This window comes from Psammomys obesus, unplaced genomic scaffold (genome assembly GCF_907164565.1).
Source record: "Psammomys obesus unplaced genomic scaffold, mPsaObe1.curated_primary_1811, whole genome shotgun sequence".
Taxonomy (NCBI): domain Eukaryota; kingdom Metazoa; phylum Chordata; class Mammalia; order Rodentia; family Muridae; genus Psammomys; species Psammomys obesus.
This window is the reverse complement of record NW_026586662.1, coordinates 30787-50329: the sequence shown is the minus strand read 5'-3', so window position 1 is coordinate 50329 and position 19543 is coordinate 30787. Positions and strand designations below refer to the sequence as shown.

General features: G+C 42.5%; 1 long non-coding RNA gene and 1 other non-coding gene across 3 annotated transcripts; both read right to left on the bottom strand.

The window, feature by feature from the left end:
• Positions 1-13319: 13319 nt before the first annotated feature.
• LOC129672882 (uncharacterized) lies at positions 13320-14970 on the bottom strand. Of its 2 annotated transcripts, none has more exons than XR_008719577.1 (5): positions 14930-14970; positions 14506-14560; positions 14351-14422; positions 14014-14075; positions 13320-13809 (listed from the first exon to the last, which is right to left on the bottom strand). It is a non-coding gene; the product is annotated as an uncharacterized LOC129672882 (long non-coding RNA). The 2 variants fall into 2 exon arrangements; XR_008719578.1 differs by having other exon boundaries at positions 14014-14072.
• Positions 13885-13956, bottom strand: LOC129672906 (small nucleolar RNA SNORD50). The gene has a single exon (XR_008719585.1). It is a non-coding gene; the product is annotated as a small nucleolar RNA SNORD50 (small nucleolar RNA).
• Positions 14971-19543: the final 4573 nt, after the last annotated feature.

The window sequence follows — 19543 nt, the reverse complement described above, 5'->3', positions numbered from 1 at the left end:
AATCATTTTTGGAGTCTGTTTTCTTTCACAATGCTTCCTATTTCACTGCAAGTTGGATGACCCACAGGGTCTATATTATCTGCACATCCTGTTTCCACTCTCTCCTTACCCTTGTCTCCAGGGCACTGCCACCGAAATGACCCTTTTCCAGATGTATGTGCACGGCCTAATCCTTTACACTCTAAAAACCCTTGCTTCATTAGTCTCAACTTTTCCGGAAATCTTACCTGTCAACTCCAATTAACAGTAAAATAATTTTCAATTGTGTAATAATTTGCTAGTGGTGTAACTCAGTGGTAGAACATGTTAGAGTCTGAGTTTGAGCCCCCAAAATAACAGTAACAATGACCTCTTCAAAGCCATCCCAAAAGCCCATATTCATTTTTTTTTAATCAATTTTCACTTGGTAGCACACGCGATTGTGTGGTGTGCTCTGTCTCCTCCTAAAACATAAGTTCCGAAAAGATAGGAATTCTCATCTGTTTGATTCACTGCCTTTTTACGCATGCTAACCACTGAGTACATGTTTATTTAATGAGTTCTAACCTTCATGTATTTCTGACTCATTATACATCTAACCTGTTAAGATGACTTAATACCAAATATATATATCAGATTAAAACCAAACAACAACCTTAAAGGAAGTGAAAACTCATCCTGGTGAAGTATGCCTGTAATCCCAACCCTTGGGAGGTGAAGGCAGGAGGATCAGGAGCTCAGCCTTAGCTATAAAGAGAGTTCAGCTAGTCTGACGTATATGAAACCATGTCTCAACACTCCCAGTCTGCCCTCCTCCCACCTCACCCTGCAATAAAGAGATATAATCATATATGTCAAAATGGATCCACGCATTTCAAGACTGTTTTGACTATTTTGGAGACGTTAAACTGCTACTTTTTTTTTTTTTTTTGTATTTTAAAATTAGATTGTGTGTGTGTGTGTGTGTGTGTGTGTACATGCAGGTTATGTGCCAGGGCACACGTGTGGAGGTCAACAGAAAACTTGCAGGAGTTGGTTCTTTCCTTCTTCCGTGTGTCCTAGGACCGGATCTCAAGTTGTCAGGCTGACAAGTGTAAGCCAGCCACCTTGCCAGTTCTCTGAGAGCTGGCCTTCAACATTTTTTCATGCCTGTTTGTTCATTTATTTTTACTTTTTTGTTTGTTGTTCCCAACATATATACTTATTTATTTATTTTATGTATATGAGTGCTTTGTCTTCACCCACACCAGAAAAGGTCATCAGATCCTATTACAGATAGATGTGAGCCACCATGTGGTTGCTGGGAATGGAACTCAGGAGCTCTGGAAGAGCAGGCAAGTACTCTTAACCACTGAGCCATCTCTCCAGCCCTGTTTGTCTTTTGAGACAGGGTCTCACTATATATTCCTGCCTGTCCTGGAACTCATTATGTGGACCAGGCGAGCCTTAAACTCAGAGGTCCTCCTGCCTCTGTGGCTGAAATTAAAGATGTGTACCACCACATCTGGGACTTATGGGATTTCTCAAGACAGGGTCTCTACATTAGCCTGGCTGTCCTGGAACTTATAGAGTTCTTCCTACCTCTGCCTCTCAAGTGTTAGGATTAAAGACATGCAAGCCTGGTTTATTTTTGTTTTGTTTTTCAAGACAGGGTTTCTCTGTGTAGGTTTGGCTGTCCTGAAGTCACTTTGTAGACCAGGCTGGCCTCAAATTCACAGAGATCCACCTGCCTCTGCCTCCCTGAGTGCAGGGATCACAAATGTGTACCACCATACCCAGCTTAGATCTGATTTATTTTTAAATTTAAAATATAAATGAATTAGCCTCCAGTTATTAAAATACAAATGTTAGCAATAATAAAAACTCAGGCCAAATAAATTATCTATCTGTTTGTGTATTTATTTTTGGTTTTTCAAAACAGGGTTTCTCTGTGTAGCCTTGGCTGTCCTGGACTCGCTTTGTAAACCAGGCTGGCCTCGAACTCACAGAGATCTGCCTGCCTCTGCCTCCCTGAGTGCTGGGATTACAGGCATGTGCTACTGCACCTAGCTTTTATTTTATTTTTTAAAATTTTTATACAAAGGTATGGTTCAGAAATTGTCATTAATATCTAGTAAATGTAGTTACAACAGTGAGAGAATAGGCACCAAACATTAAAGTTTTCTGGGTCATTAAGAAAAAAAAATTGGGACAGGAGAAACATCTCGGTGATGACGCTGGCTGTTCTTCCAGTACCCACATGGCAGTTCACAATTGCTTGTAACTCCGGGGGAATCCTACACCCTCTTCTGGTCTCTGCGGGCATTGTATGCACATGGTGCACAGACATACAGGCAGGCAAAACACCATACATATAGCATAAGAATAATTAATTTTTAAAAGTAAAATTTGGATGCCTCTTTATTCTGATTTCTGAATTTCGTCACTGGTGAAGACTTTTGGGGGTGTGTTAACATGTGAATTTGAAGGGGACTATACGCAGATTGTACTCAGCAGCTTACAACTTTTCTTATTCCTTTTGGTTTGATCGGAGAATTTAAATCAGACCATTGTTGCCATTAACTGTCTCCCCACCCGCCATGGCCGTTCTAGCTCTCAAATATGACACAGAGAGCTGTTACATTTCTAATAAGCTTCAAGCACCCTAACTGGTCAGATATTGATCTATTCTAACTTGACTATGCTAGCCTGGCCTACTTCCCAGTTGTGTGCCCCATGCTATTTGCCATCTAGTCCTGTCCTGTGTCCGTGTTGTGTCCCTTTCTGTCCCATGTCCTGTGTCGCCCCCTCCCACTAGTCGTGCTCCATCTTTGTCCCCTCACAGCATATCGACCTTCTCCCTCTCCTCTCTCTCTACCTATAACCCCCAGACTGAGAACAGATGTCTGCCTACTGTCTCCTCTGCTGTTATAGGCTCCTCAGCTTCTTTATTACCAAGTCAGAGATAATTGGGGAGTAATTTTTATAGAACACTGAGACAGGAGATTCCTCAATAGCAATGACAACCTCAGGACCTAGTAGTGTTTAGCTCACTTGCTGGTTCAGCAATTAACAACTGAATAAACAAGCCAGGACGGTGGCACACGCCTTTCATCTCGGCATTCTAGGGAGCAGAGGCTGGCAGATCTCTGTGTGTTCAAGGCCAGCCTGGTCTACAGAATAAGTCCAGGACAGCCAAGGATACACAGAGAAACAAAACAACAACAAAACCAATCTAATATACAGAGACACACCTTAATACAATTAAGTGAAAGCATACTGAATTTCACTGGACTCCACAAATATTTCACAGAAGCCATTTGTACTGCCCTCACCACTGAGTTTATAGAACACCGGCTGTGACAGCCTGTTTTCCTGGAAATCACCCTTCAGGGCTAGAGAAAGATAAGTCAGTAATCCAATATAATAGATAGGCTGTATGCTGCTCTGTGGCATAATTAGGGAGGGTCTCACTTATTTTTTCAGCAGCACCTTCCTTTGGCATACCTAATGATCACTTTTACCTGAGATAGTTTTCTAGCACAATCCTGTCACTCCTGGATCCACCAGTCTAGATCATAAGGCCAACGATTTTAACGCTTTTCCAGTGTCCTCAATACCCTTGACAATCCTTGCTCTGATCCCCCTGGGTGATTTATTCCTAAATTCGATTAAGCTGGTTATCTGTTTCCTGCTCCCAAGCTGATAAGCACAGTAGGAGAATAATGAAGAAGTATGCAGTTAACCTCATTCAAATCGGCAGTTTTCAGTTGACATTTTAAACTGTAGGGCAAACTATAACTTGTTCAAGGTCAACTGTTTCCCCAAATTCCACAGTGTCTGATGAAAATCCTTCTGTTAAATTTCTCCTCTCCTTCTTTCCTGAAGGTTACTTTATTACTTCAAAAATCTGTCATCAGAAAGTTCCATTTTCTTCCGGTACAAAGCTCTGCATAAAATTCTAAGGCAGCAGGGTGGGTTGGCCCACAAGTGTAATCCCAGCACTTGGGGAGGCAGAGGCAGGTGGGCTTCTGTGAGTTCTAGGCCAGCCTGGTCTACAAAGCCAGTCCAGAACAGCCAAGGCTACACTGAAAAACTCTGTCTTAAAAAAAAAAAATTTAAGGCGATTTTTAGCCCCACCTCCTATGTGGTTATTTGTATAGTTCTCATCTTTGTTTTTTTACTGATTATTTCACTCTAGGTTTGTCTCTTCCAAATGTAGCACCTGAATCTGACAACAAAATAACACCTGAAATTTGAACTAAATAAACCTGAAATGTCCTAATCGTTGAATGACACAGAGCTCAACATACAGATTACTTCTTTCTTCCTTTTCTCCCCTGGTTATCACATTTAGTGTTGTAGCACTGCCAGTGATGTAGTGAGTTCTTCTAGTCCTATGCTTTAGAGACATGGGAGATTCACTTGAGCTCATGAGTGTGAAGCTAGCATATGGGGCCTCGGGGGCCTTGGAACAACATCTTAACAAATAAAACAAAACAAAAACCTCTGGGGGATGTAACTCGGTAGTAAAGCATTTGACCAGCATGTGTAGGTGCTGGATTCACCCTTGATAAGTATCAAAAATAAAATAATCTTGTAGCTTTAAATATACCCTCCATCTATATCAATGACTCCAAATTGAATTTCTACAGCTTAGATCTCTCCCCAGAAGTCTAAATGTGAAATTTTCGCTGCCTACTCAAAATCTTGATTTGGATATTACATGCCATCCCTTACCGAAAATAAAGCCCCTACACTTTTGGATACGATGCATGTACTCATTATCCTGAATGTAGTAATAGTGTTATGGGTATGTACATACCTGTAGAAAAATTCATAAAAGCTATATATGTTAAAATGTATGACAATGTATAACAATTTTACTTTCTATATAATAAGTTAGAATGCAAGGATTAGTCAAAACTTTTCTGACCTCAACTCACACATTATACATATGTGTATTTACTATACGTATGCTATTTTTTTTTTTAAGTGATGTGGGAGGGTTCAGTTTATTGTGGGCGGTACCATCCCTAGAAGGGTAGTTCTGGGTGCTGTAAGAAAGCAAACTGAGCCAGCTATGGGGAACAAGCAAGCCAGTAAGCAGCACTCCTCCATGGTCCCTGCTTCCTGCCTCCAGGTTCCTGCCCTGACTACCTTTGATGATAGATTATGCTGTGGAACTGTAAGGTGAAATAAACTCTCTTCTCCCTAGTTTTTGATCATGGTGTTTATCACTCAGAAGTCATCATTTCTTTGTGCTGAGAACATTCAAAATCTACTACTATCCTGAAACAGTTAATTGTTGTCAACTATTCCACTGTGCTCTACAGACCATTAGAAGTGTGCTCCTATTCACCACACTGCTTAACCATCCTTTTTGTTTCTCCCTTTTGGGCTTTTGTAACTGTTAGGTCTCAGGCAGTCTGTGTATCTAGAAATGAGCTCAAGTGAGACTATCGAGGGGTTTCTGGCAGTTAGATAAAAGCTGGTATTTCTCAAGAGCTTGTGAAAAAGGTCACTAAAAAGGAGTTATTTCTCTTAGCCCTGGCAGAAAAGACTATGGCTTTTCTCTGACATGTACCTACAGCAGCATATCAAATCCCATGTTGCCCAGTAGGCTCCTACAGTCCCCTACCCACACGTACCTGTTACACATTTTGAAGCCCCCACACTAACATCCTGGCCCATCACCTGCCCAGGCTTCTCTCTTTCCTGATACCTGATTGTCCTGTATATAAGCGCACCCTACCTCCTTGCTATCTCCTATTCTCTCCCACTCTCTTGATTCCCTAGCCCTGGTCTTGTCCAGCCTTTTCCTCTCTGCTCTGGATATTTCTTCTTTCTTATTTCTATTTTTTTAAGGTTTATTTTATGTTTATGAATGCTCTGTTTTCATGCACACCAGAAGAGGGACTCAGATTCCATTGTAGATGGTTGTAAGCCAGCATGTGGTTGCTGGGAATTGAACTCAGGACCTCTGGAAGAGCAGTCAGTGCTCTTAAACCGCTAAGCTATCTTTCCAGCCCTCTTTCTTATCTCTTAATGGAGAGGCCATTTGGGTAGTTTCTTTACTGGGCCCCCATGTGTACAGTAGCTATTACTATACCCTGAAGTACAAGTCCCCCTGTAAATGAGACATAGGAACTTGACATTTAACTCAGTGTTGGAGCGTATGCCTACCATGTACTAAGTACTGGGTGAGTTCATTATCACAAAGTGCAAAATATAAATAAGTGTCTAGGTAAACAACAGGACAGTACTTGCCAGAGACTATCTGGCTCATTTCACTTAATATACCAATCCAATGCTATTGTGTTCTAACAAATAGGAAATATTCAAACTTTGTTTTTTATTATTTCTATTTTTTTGAGACAGGATATCATTTAGCTCAGGCTAGCCTTAAACTCAGTATGAAGCTAAGGATAACCTTGAACTTCCGACCTTCTTACCTCTACCTTCTAAGGTCTAGGATTACAGGCATGCACATTTTGGCAGTTTTACAGCCATGCAATCTGTAACCATTCATCAAAGGATATGTAACATGATTCCATCACACCCATTGTGAATCCTTCAATAAACACCACAGCACCTCTACAGATGTTTCTTTCAGTTATCGGGATCGCTAGATCCCATAGAAATTCTATGCTGGGTTGCTGAAGACCCTTCCTATTTCCACAATGACTGTACTAGCACACGTCTCGGCCAGCTGCATCTGAGAGTACTCCTATCTCTTTCTTGCTAGCATCTATGCTCTTGTCTTTTTGATAACTACCAGTCTGATCTCCTTGTTTTGTATTCCATTTACCTGTTAATTAGTAATTACCTAACCCAGAGATGCAAAGTTATTTTTGTTTTGTTTTCATATGCTTACAGGCAGTCTGTGCATCTTCTTTTGAGAACTAATTTTTCTTTTTCTAGCACATGCCAATGGTACAAATTGATTGGTTTTGGGTATTCCTCACTTGGAGACTCTCCCTTCTCTTGGGCGTTCTTTCTCAATTTTCTCTAATAAAGCTACATTCACTTAGCTGACTCCTTGTACTACTTTTCTTTATTTTGGGGTATGAGGCAGTCAACCAGGGTAGCTTTGGTGTTTCTTGTGTTGGGTAGTTTTTTTTTTTTTTTTTTTTCTTTGAGAGGTTTCTCTTTGTAAAAGACTCCTGGCTGCCCTCTACTCTATAAACCTGACTGCCTCTGCCTCCTGAGCGCTGGGATTAAAGACCTATACCACCACACCCGGCTGGGTAGTTTCTTATAATCCTAATTTTTATAAGTTTTTCATGAAGTGATGGTGTTTATCCCGTATCTTTTTGTACCTATTGAGATAATCATGGCGTTTTCTCTTCATTCTGTTGATGTGATCTATTTTGAATTTTGTCTCATGTATTGAACCATCCTTATACCATGAGGCAAGACTCTATATCTTTATAGTCTTTGTGTATTCTACAGGTTCAAGGAAAACCCTCTAGTTATTACAGAGATAGTCCCCAAACATATAGTCTTTGTTTTTTTATATTTATTTGTGTGTGCACATGCAGGAATGCCATGCTTCGAATGCAGAGGTCAGAGGTCACTGGGTTAGGTGGCATTTACCCATTAAGTCATCTTGTCAGACACTGAATGCATAATATATTTTTTTAATGTTTTAAATTTTATTTTATGTACATTAGTTTGAAGTGTCAGATCCCTTGAAATTGGGGTTACAGACAGTTTTGAGCTGCCATGTGGGTGCTGGGAATTGAACCCGGGTCCCAGGTCCTTTCAAAGAGCCGGCAGTGCTCTTAACCACTGAGCCATCGCTCCAGCCCCCTGAATGCATAATCTTAATGTTAAGATTTTCTTTCGTTCCCCCCCCCCCCCGCTGCCCCAAACAGAGTTTCTCCATATAGCCTTGACTATACTGGACTAATTCAGAGATCTGGCTGACTCTGCCTTCCTGAGTGCTGAGACTAAAGGTGTGCACCACTATGCCCAGCTAAGATTTGCAAATAATTATCTTTTAGGGAGTTTATTTTAGCTAATGGCTTCTGTCTTAGGGTTTCTGTTGCTGTGATAAAACACCATGACCAAAAGCAACTTGAGAAGAAAAGGGTTTATTTCAGGCCACTCCATCACTGAGTGAAGTCAGGGCAGAACTTGAAGCAGGAGCTGAAGTGTAAACTATGGAGGAATGCTGCCTATTGGCTTGCTCAGTTTTTTTTTCCCCCCAAATTAGGGTCTCTCTGTGTAGCCCTGCCTGCCCTCAACTCTCAGAGATCTGCCTGCCACCACAACCTAGCTCAGCTTGTTTTCTTATACTACCCAAGCCCACCTCCCTAGGGAGGCATTTTCTCAATTAAGAGTCCATCTTCCAAGCTGGGTGTGAAACACACTTTTATTTATTTATTTGACACAGGGTTTCTCTGTGTAGTCTTGGCATTTCTAGACTTGCTTTGTAGACCAGGCACTGGAGGCAGAGGCAGGGAAATCTTTGGTTCAAGGGTAGCTTGGCCTACAAAGTAAGTTCCAGGACAGCCAGAGCTTCATAGTGAGACACTGTCTTAAAAAACCAAAATAAATACAATTTTTTTTCCCTAGATGTCTGTTTGTATAAAGTTGACGGAAACCAACTAGTGTCAGAGGTTTCAGTCCAGTCATTTGAGGCTATTGCTAACCCTGAGAGAATATCATAGTGGGAAGCAAAGCTGTCTACCTCATGGCAATCAGATAGGTAAAGGAGTGGTAAGGCCCAGGGCTTCAGTTGTTCCTTTAAGGACATACCCTAAAGTTCCTTTAAGGACTTCCTCCAATTAAGCCCCTACTTCCTAAAATTTTCAGTTTCCCAACATCACCATCAGATAAGGACTGAGCAACTTGGGAACCATCTAAAATTCAATTAGATTAAATACTTATTTCCTGGTGTAGCTAGGTCAGATTCAACTCCCTGGCATTCTGAGTCCTGAGCAGTGGTTTAGTGGTAGAGACAAATTCAGGACTCCTGAGAATGAGGATAAAGATTCTGGTTCTCATAAAGAAAAATTATCCTTTCCCTCTAGATGACCCATAACTTTCTAAAATCCAAAATAAATGGATAAATGTGGACTTATCTGATCTTCTGTACATACCCAGGGTATAGGGCTGGTAGGGTAGGCCAAGACCAAAAGCATTGGCAACACTGTCAGTTTTACATACTACATGGGAAGATTGTTTACATTAGATACAAGCTTTGGGAAGGAAAATCTAACTGTAAGGAACAAGAAACTAGCAGAAAGGGGTGGCTCATGCCTGTAACCCCAGCACTTTGGGGAGGCAGAGGCAGGCAGATCTCTGTGAGTTTGAACAAAGCCAGCCTAGGACAGCCAAGGCTACACAGAGAAACCCTGTCTTGAAAACAAAACAAACAAAAAACCAAAAATAAACAAATGAAAACAACAAAAAAATGGCCTAAGATAAACAGGCCAAGATTCAAATAAGGGTTCTAAGTCCAGAATGCTGGCTCATGCTTATAAAATCCCAGTACTTAGAAACTTGAGTTTTGTTTGCCGTGAACTGAGGCCAGCTTGAGTTGTACAGTGAGACAGTCTCAAAACAAAAGAAACAAAAATCAGGTAAGGGCTGTTTCTTAATTCCTACTGGTTAACTGGGAGAAAAAGCTACGAAAAGTCAGCAGCTCACATATATACTACAAGCAGCAAGCTTTTAATGTTTGCTAGTCGGTTCAGAGGACACTTGACTGAGAAACCAAGTGCTGTGCAGATTAGGTTTCTGGCAATAGAACTAATTTTAGAAAGCAGCAAATGGTAGATTTGTACCTACTATATTTTAAGATTATTTGGAAGGCTGATACAAGGCAGGGGCAAATGAATTGCACTTGGCTAGTTACTGAAGTTAGATACATAAATTCTGCTCTCAACTTAGGAAACCATTTGAAGTAATTATTTGATGTTATGGTAGTGAGGTCCCATTAAGGTGTATTTGTTTGTTTTTGAGAGAGGGTATCTCTGTGTAGCCCTGACTGTCCTGGAACTCACTCTGTAGACCAGGCTGGCCTTGAACTCAGAGATCTACCTGCCCTCCCTTCTCTTCAGAATTCTGGGATTAAAGACATGCATTGGCAGCCACCACTGGACTTTTTTAAAAATACAGTATCTGTCTTGCCTGCGCATGAGCTCTTACTATAGACGGTTATGAACTACGATGTGGTTGCTGGGAATTGAACTCAGGATCTTTGGAAGTGTTTTTAACCTCTGAGCCATCTCTCCAGCCCCCACTGGGTTTGTTTTATACTTGAGTCTCTGGTAGGCTTTTAGGTAAATTCCTTAACAAGGTAACAACTCAAAGTCCCCAAGGATAACTAGTATTAACCTTTTGTTTTTTAAAGATTTATTTACTAATTTATATAGCACTCTGCCTGCATGTGTACCTGAGCACCAGAAGAGGGTACCAGATCAGATGGTTATGAGCCACCAGGTAGTTGCTGTGGACCTTTGAAAGTCTCTCAACCTATGAACCATCTCTCTAGTTCCCAGTATTAATTAGCCTTTTATTAACAAAAAGAATTAACCAGTCAGCATTTTTAAGTTAGAAGGCTAGTCTTTCATGCTTAATGAAAAACGCCATCCAGTGTGTATTAAAAGGTTTCACTTAGTGAGTTTAATGGACACTAATTTTAACTATAAAAAGGTTGCACTTTCAAATTTAGTTCTACTAAAATGATGCCCTCTTGGACTTGTTGGGGTATAAACCCTCCAGTCAATAACTGGGACAACACAGTGGTTAGTCCTCGTGCTCTTTCAGTGGACCCAAGTTCAGTTCCCAGCTCCCACGTAGGCAGGCTCCCAGAGCCCCAGCCTGGGGAGTCTGGAACCCTCTTCTGAAAGGGCAGCTGCATGTGCACATAACACCAACCCCCATCCAGACACACAGAATTCCTCCATGAAGTGCCTAAAACTTGAACTACTACTCTGCTAAAATATAATGTACTTAGCATTCAGCCTTATCACGTATTCCACTTTTTCACCCCACTCATACCAAGGTCCCCCCCAATTTATCACAAGTAGATTATAAAATATACTATACTTTCTGTGCATGTGTTCCTTAGGTCTCACTGTATTCTTTGTATACTTGAACTGGTTTTGACTCAGTTTAATCCTTTGGCACAAATAATCTTGCTGGGCATGGTGCCATAGGCCTGTAACCTCCAGGAGGACTGCATAAATTCAAGGACAGCTTGGTCTGAGTGAGGACCTCTTCTTTCAAACTAATTAGCAAAAAAATGTGTGGGGTGGGGCTGGGCTGAAGAGAAAGCTCAGCGGTTAAGAGCACCACTGTCTGCTCTTCCAGAGGTCCTGAGTTCAACTCCAAGCAACCACATGGTGGTTCATAATCATGAGATTTGGTGCCCTCTTCTGGCCTGCAGGCAAAACACTGTATACATAATAAAATTTGAAGACCAGAAACTTCTCACCTATGTCTATTTCTTTTTTTTTTGATTTATTATGTATACAATAGTTGCTAGCCATCATGTGGTTGCTGGCAATTGAACTCAGGACCTATGGAAGAGCAGGCAGTGCGCTATTAACCTGAGTTATCATTCTAGTTTTTTGATTTTTCTTGGCATCCTGAACCTGCAGTGACAAGTTTGGGCTCCTTGGCGAACTAGTACATTCACAATTTGGGTATCAACTAACTAAGATGTATTAAAAGACCCATTAGAAAGTGCACTGTAACTCCAGCACTCAGGGAGGTAGGAGGATCTGAGTTTGAGGCCTGCCTGATTTACAACGACTATACAGAAAAAAAAATCTCAAGACAAAACAAAACCCATTAGAAGGCCAGGAAACAGCAAAGACTCCAGAAAGAGGTCAAATGGCTTGAAAATAAACCATTTCACAACACTGCCTTACTTTTAGTTTGCCAGTTTGGAGAAAAGGTCAAAAAGTGCTCTGGGGGAGTGGTGGCGGATGTTCCCTTTGTGGAGCCCTCACCTGGAGGGGCTCTGTAAGCTGCACTTGGAAGAGATCCACCTGCCTCTGCTGGGATTAAGTCATGTGCCATCACACCCGTTTCCTTTTGAAATACTTTACTGTGCAATATTAAAGTATCTTACCCTGCTCTGGTCTTTGAGATCTACCAATAAATGAAACACTGAATTATTCTAAGACCTCAAAAGACAGTGAAGCCTACACATAATAGAACCAGAGAAAGGCCAGAATTTCATATTTCATAGTTATCCACATAGAATTTCACATTTCATAGTTATCCACTATTAAAGATGGAAACAGGGAAATTAAAACTATTTCTTCAAATAAAGGAGCCACAACAAATAACCTACGTGGTACAGCACAGCAGTACTAGAGGGAAGTCTATAGCCATCAACAGATACACAGAACCACAAGCCTCAGGAGTAAAGGGTTATAATTTAGTGGTAGCACATGTGCAGATGCCTGGATTCAATTCCCAGCACTGAAACAGCCAGGCACTGTGACCCATGCCTTTAGTCCCAGCAGGGACACAGTAAAGGGTGGATGGAAGTCAGAGGTCAGCTAGGAGCACAGATCCTCTCAGACAAAAGGCGCTAAAAGGCAGACTATCAAATGAAAACTTAACATTCAAAAGGACTGGGGAAATGTATGTAGAACAAAAAGACCTGATAGTCAAATCACACAAAAATGGAGACTACCTGACCTTACTTGGCTCACGGCCCCATTACAGAATAAACACAAGGAACTGCATATTCACAGCCAATTCACCTTTCAAGATTCCCTGAAGAAATTGTCTCACAGGGCCACCAGCAAAGACCAACTACAGGGACAAAACCAGATTCCTCTAGTTTTAAAGGCAGGCATCCTAGGAGTTGCCCATCCAGTCCGTCCAGAAAGTGCACCTAGGATAGCCAAGGCTACACAAATCTTGTCCAAATTCTAGTCAGCGTATGCCTTTAATCCTGCATTTGAGGCTGGTGTATTAGCCTGGTCTAAGACCTTGAACTAATGAAAAATTTGCATTTGGACTAGATCTCTCAAAGCAAGCAAACTGGAATTGAACCGAATACACTAGAATATTTACCTACAACTGGACTCCACACTGCAAAGACCACTGACAGGCAATTAGGATACTTAGTAAACTGGGAATGGCAGCCCATCTTTCACCTTGGCAGTTTGCAGACAGGTGCATCTGAGCCCAGCCTTGTGTGGGACAGCCAATAGGGAAAGCCAGAGGTGTAGGGGGCGCCCCTGGACAATTATACACACAATCATGCTGTTAGGAGACTGACAACCTTTAAATCCCAATTCCCATGTAGGTAGAAAAAAAAAAAAAAACAAAAAAAAAACAAAAAAAAAACTAGACCGGGACACCACTGCTGACACAACGAATCGGAGAACTATTTCCAGCTGTACGTTTATTGCAGCATTCACACAGTAACCACTGTGGGATAAGGAAAAGTGGCATATAACCCATTTTACAGGAAGTTTAACTTCTTTGCACGGGTGTAAATACTCAATTTTGTTCAGTCAGTACACAGCTATATACCACCTCATCTGGTTTTCACAGAATGGAAAAGTTAAGAATGCATTTGAGCCCTGCCTTATACACAAACAACCCTCAACTCTGTAGGATATACTAGAATGTCCTGTTCTTCACAAGGCTCTCAATCACTGCTACTCTTCACCCAGCTTTAATTTCATCCCCATGTTAAATCCAGCAATAAGAGTCCTGACTAGTCATGCTGACACACGGGGTGCAGGTAGAGGGGTTCAAAGACAGCTAGCTGGGCATATGTAGAGACCCCATCTCAAAACACCCCAGCATCCAATACTGGATTCTCTTCTCTGGTCCTCCTGTGCCAGAAAAGCCTCATCGGCCCTAGAAAAAGAAACACAGAAATTACCAACACTACCAACACCAAAACAAAATGTAACAGTGCCTTTGTAAGGGTCCATCTCAGAAGCCAGATCCGTAATTATGGTTTTTCAACAGGAATTCAGGTTCGGGATAGGATCATCATAGATCAGACCGAAAATACTATGTTTCAGCAAAAAAAAAAAAAACAAAGTAAACTCCACTCACATGCATTCCGGCTCTACGATCTTTCCAGGCTGCTGGCCATTTCAATGGGGTGGCATTCTCTGCTGACAGAAAGTACAGCACACTTTTAGCATAAGTATATTTAAGAAACTATTTCACTTTTATACATTGTTACTGTATCACAAGGATCTGTTTAGAGCAATGTCCAATCCATTTGTCCACTACCCATTTACAAATATTTAAAAGGTGAAGCTGTAGGCATTAAATGGCTAGCCAGCATTGTTTCAGAATCAATACGTACAAAGCCGCCGGTAAACGAATCTTTACAGTGAAAACGAAACGTTCCCTTTGCTGAAAAAAATCCAGGCTTCATACACACCTTTTAGAAAGATTAAAGGAAGTTACTTCCTGCTATGTATTTTCGATGGTGGTTTTGGCCTCTTTTCTTCCTCTAAGGAAAAGAAACATTTTAAGCACATCTTGTTGCCACATCCAGTCTACTGCAACCAGAAAGCTATGCTGCGTGGCCCTTACCTCGGCTTCTCTTCCCAACTGCTTGCCGACACAGAGAATGATGGCGCCATTGTCCCTGTGAAAAGATCGGTGTGTAACCGGATGCCTCCTGGGGGACACCAGTACCTCCAGAACAGCATATTAACTCCTAGAACCTTCTTCGGCAAACCCTAATGTTTAAGAATCCTCCCGAGACAGGAGTGGGGAGACAGATCCCCTGCGGCCTTCAGTCAGCCGCCCAGTTCCTGTCTCCTCCGGCCTAGGCTACATTCCTGGAATCCACGGCTTATGCGCATTTAACCGAGGGCGTTTACAACGGGCCTCTGGGCTGGGCTGAGGCTTCGGCGGCTGTTCCACACAACGTAAGCCTCCAAACTCACTCCGCGCCATCACTTTCCGCTCCTACATTCCCTCCACCCCCAATCCCCGAGCCCTACTCACTCACCTGCAAACGCACACGACATCTCAAGCTCCCGACGTAAAAGAGCGAACCGCGGGGCCCGCAGCTCCCTTTATAGCCTCCGTGGAACCAGACCGAGGCTGCCCCTCCCCTCTAGTTCCGATTGGACGCGAGGGCCGACGGGGGCGTGGCCTCCGCCAGAATCAACGCGTGAGAGCGCGCGCCGTGGCTCTTTTCTTCCCGGCCTTTCCGGGGCGTGGCGCGCGTGCCTGCCTGCCGCGTGCCCGTCCATTCTCTGCGCGCGCTCCCGCCGGCACGCTGCCACCGGTCTCCTCCGAGTCTGGCGGGCCGCTGGGCTCTACGTGGCGTGGGAGTGGCGCCAGAATTCAAACGAATAGCCGCAGTTGGAGGCGAGGTCACTGCCTGCTGGGAGCCAAGTCGGCTAGGACGGTCGGCGGCTGGGAGTGGCCTTGACTCCGCCGCGCTGGCGGCCCCTGCGCGCGGCCGGTGGCGGAGCCTGCCTGCCCCGGTGGCTGGCGCTGCGGGGCCTTGCTGGACAGAACCACGCGGGTGAAAAACCGTAAATCAGGCGGTGACCCCAGCAGGGCCACGCTGTCGCGTGCACCCCACCCAGGCACCGGGGACAGTTACGCTGTGACAGTCCTGAGAAGTTAGACACTCCATTTCACAGAAGAGGAAGCAAGTCAAAAGCCACCAGTTGTCCTAGGGTGGCACAGCTTGCCCTTTGCTAATTTTTTTAAGTTTCTTCCTACCAAATTATAAATGTTAAAAAAAAAAAAAAGAAAAGAAAAGAAAAGAGGATGCGTCAAACGTTAAATTCAAAGTTATGCTTCAGTAATTAGCATGTACGAATCACTATATGGCTGCATGTACTCCATTTGAATATTTCAGCATTTGGAAATTCAGGTCTTTTATTTCGTAGCGTTTTCATTAAAATTATGTGTGTATTTGTTGTCAGTTTCCCTTCAAGTGTGAGAGGAGCCCCTTTGGTTTTGTGCAGTGCTCTTTATTCGGTTTAGAGCAGAGCCTATGAGGAAGTAGGTGTCGCCGTTAGGTGAGTGAATGAATGACTGACTATGTGTGATGGCTTTCAGAAAACTCGAATGATGGAATGCCAGCAAAAGGTAATGGAAAAGATGAAACTTCTTCCAGGTGACAAAATAATTACTAGGTTTAAATTTCTTCTTTTATTAAATTGATGAGGTACAATGAAATTTACCTATTCCTCACACTGCTTTTTAAAATGCCTTCAGTAAACAGACCATAAATAGGTAAATGTCCTCACACCTCCGGGGATCATCTCCCAGTACTCCTCGCAAGGGGGAACTACTGTTAGCAATTTTTGAAATTTCAATACATAAACAAATATATGAAATTGACGTGTGTGCAATTTAGATTTTTTATTTTGGGGTGTGTGTTTGTTTTGAGACAGGGTTTCTCTGTGTAGCCTTGGCTGTCCTGCACTCACTTTGTAGACCAGGCTGGCCTCAAACTCACAGAGATCCACCTGCCTCTCCTGGGATTACAGGCTTGCACCATCGTGCCCTGCTATGTCTGAAATATATATACACTCCAATGCAGCTAACGTTTCCTTTTCAAGAATATGCTAAACATCTTTCCGTATCAGTATACAGGGAGAACATTTTTATAGCCAGCATGATAGTCAGGGTTTAGTTGGATGTATCAGTTTCCAATTTTTTCACTATTGACAACAGCACACAATAATAATAATAAATTGAATTTTAAAACAGCCAAGCCAGGTGGTGGTGGCAAATGCCTTTAATCCCAGCACTCGGGGAGGCAGAGGCAGGCAGATCTCCATGAGCTCAAGGCCAGCCTGGTCTACAGAGTGAGTTTCAGGACAGCCAGAGCTATACAGAGAAACCCTGTCTCAAAAAACCAAAACCAAAAACCAAACAAAAAAATTAAAAACAGGCTGAGTGGTGTGCTGGCAGCACATGCCTTTAATCCTTTAATCATTTGGGAAGTAGAGACAGCCAGATCTCTGAGTTTGAGGCCAACCTGATCTACAGAGCAAATTCCTGGATGGCCAAGGCTATGCAAAGATACTCTGTCTTGAAAAACAAAAGAACAAGACAAAATCCAGAAAGATGAACTGAGGGAAGCAACCATTTGAAGTGACAATAATAACTAAAGGACAATAAGTATTAAAATTAAGTGTCAGGCTAGAGATGGCTCAGAAGTTAAGAGCACTGGCTGCTCTTCTAGAGGTTCTGAGGGTAATTTCCAGAAACCACATGGTGGCTCACAAACATCTATAATGAGATCTGGTGCCCTCTTCTGGAGCACAGTTATACATGCAGGAAGAAAAAAAAAATATAACACATCTTAAAAAAAGAAAATAAAGTGTCCCTGAAGAGTTGATTATGCTGAGAAGCTCATTTCCTGCAGTAAACTTTAAGATAAGATCTCTGTTATGGTAATTATTTCAATAAATTCCCTGAGTTCTGGTGTATGCAGTGTGCATCAAACCTGACATAAAAACACTAAAACCAGGCTCCAGAAACGGCACATTGGTTAACAGCTTCGTTCCCAGCACCCGTGTCAGAATTTTAGCTCCACTGGATCAAATATCCTCTTGTGGCCCTTGAGGGCAAGAGCACACAGGTAGCATATACATAAATCAGAATTAAAAATAAATGTGAAGAGAAAAACCCAAAGTCTTTGGCTTTCCCAAAGGAATCGTTTAGTAGGAGGTTTCCATTCAACTTTGGACCGAATTTAAGAATTAGTGCAAACAGCGCTGGTGAGATGGCTTAGTGAGTAAAGCTGCTTTGCCATGAAAGCCTGGCACTGTCTGTTCAATCCTTGAAACCCATGTAGAGATGGAAGGTGAGAACAAACTCCACAGAGCTGTGCTCTGGTCACCATACATGCCCAGTGCCACGCATGCCCACACAGACATCATGCGTATGTGCAATAGTAATGGTTATGAATGAATAGATAAAAAAATTAGTGCAATTGTTTGGATAAGAGATTGCGAGAGACATCACTGTAATGTCACCATAAGGAACAGAATCACGTACGGTAAGGACTTGTTAGAGCATCTGCTGCTAGCTTCAGGTTAAGTACTGTGCCTCTGGGCTACATTTCCAGCCCATGGTATTAATTTTTTTTTTTTAATATATGTGCTCAGGTATGCACATTTTGCTTGAGCAGGCTGGAGGACAGCCTTAGGTGCTACCCTCATGAACACCATTTCCTCCGAGACAGGGTCTCTTTTTGATCTGGAGCTCACAAATTAGGCTAGACTGGCTGAGACATGAGTGTCAGGGATCCATCTGTTTCTACTTCCTAGTGCTGAAATTGTAAGCATGGACCAAAACTATCTTCATTTTGTTCTGGGGATCAAACTTGAGTCCCCATCTCCACAGCCTTAGTATTAGGTTCTTTGTTTGTTTTGTTTTTTGAGACTGTGTAGCCCTGGCTATCCTGGACTTGCTTTGTAGACCAAGCTGGCTTTGAACTCACAGCAACCTGCTTGCCTCTGTCTCTCAAGTGCTGAGATTACAGGTGTGAGTTACTGAGCCTGGCTCAGTATTAGGTTCTTAAAGTCATCAGATGAAGGTAATTTTCAAAGCGATTTTAGTACGTGTTTTTAACCTTATATATTAATTTTCATCATAGTAACAAGAGTAAAGTCTTGAGCAGCAGTTTTCAACCTGTGGATCAAGGCCCCTTTGGTAAACTTCTGTCTCCAAAAATATATTACAACTCATAGCAGTAGCAAAATTATGAAGCAGCAATGAAAATAGTTTTATGGTTGGAGGGTCACCACAACTAGAGGAACTGTAAACCGGGTGTGGTGGTGCATGCCTTTAATCCCAGCATTCAGGGAGGCAGAGACAGAAGGATTATTGTGAGTTGAGGCCAGCCTGGTCTATAAAGTGAATCCAGGACAGTCAAGAAACCCTGTCTTGAAAAAGGAAAAATAAATAATGAAGAACTGTATTAAAGGGTCACAGCATTAGGAAGGTTGAGAATCATTGATTTAATCAACTTTTGTAAAGAGCAAAGGCTTATTTTGGTTCTTGGTTTGGAGGCTGCAGCCCATAACTGGTTGTTCCATTGTCTGGGCCTATGGCAAAGGTAGATGTTATATTGGAAGTACATAACAGGGCAAAACCACTCACCTCATGGCCAGGAAATGAAAGAGAAGAGAAAGAAAGCAGAGCCCCAGAGTCGCCTTTGACCTCCGCTGACCTAAAGACCTGGTCAGCTGCTTCATAAAGCTTTTACCATGGTGCTGGCTAATGTTCATTGTCAACTTGACAGAAGCCACACCTTCTGGTGTAGTTGTGAGGATGTTTCCAGAGAAGTTGAACGGAGGAGAGAAGATCGCCCAGAAGATGGGGTGGTGGAGGGGTGAGGGTGAAGGGAGGGGCAGTCCCTGACAGAATAAAAACTGAAAAAGGAAAAATGAGCTGGGCACCAGCATTCACTCCTGGCTGTGAGAGGGTGTGACCAGTTACTTCACACCTGGCTGCCACAACTTGAGCCTTTTTCTTTTTCTTTTCTTTTCTTTCTTTCTTTTTTTTTTCTGTCATTCCCTTGGTGGATTGTACCCTCGAAACATGAGCCAAAATAAATGCTTCTTTAAGTTGCTTTCCTCAGGTA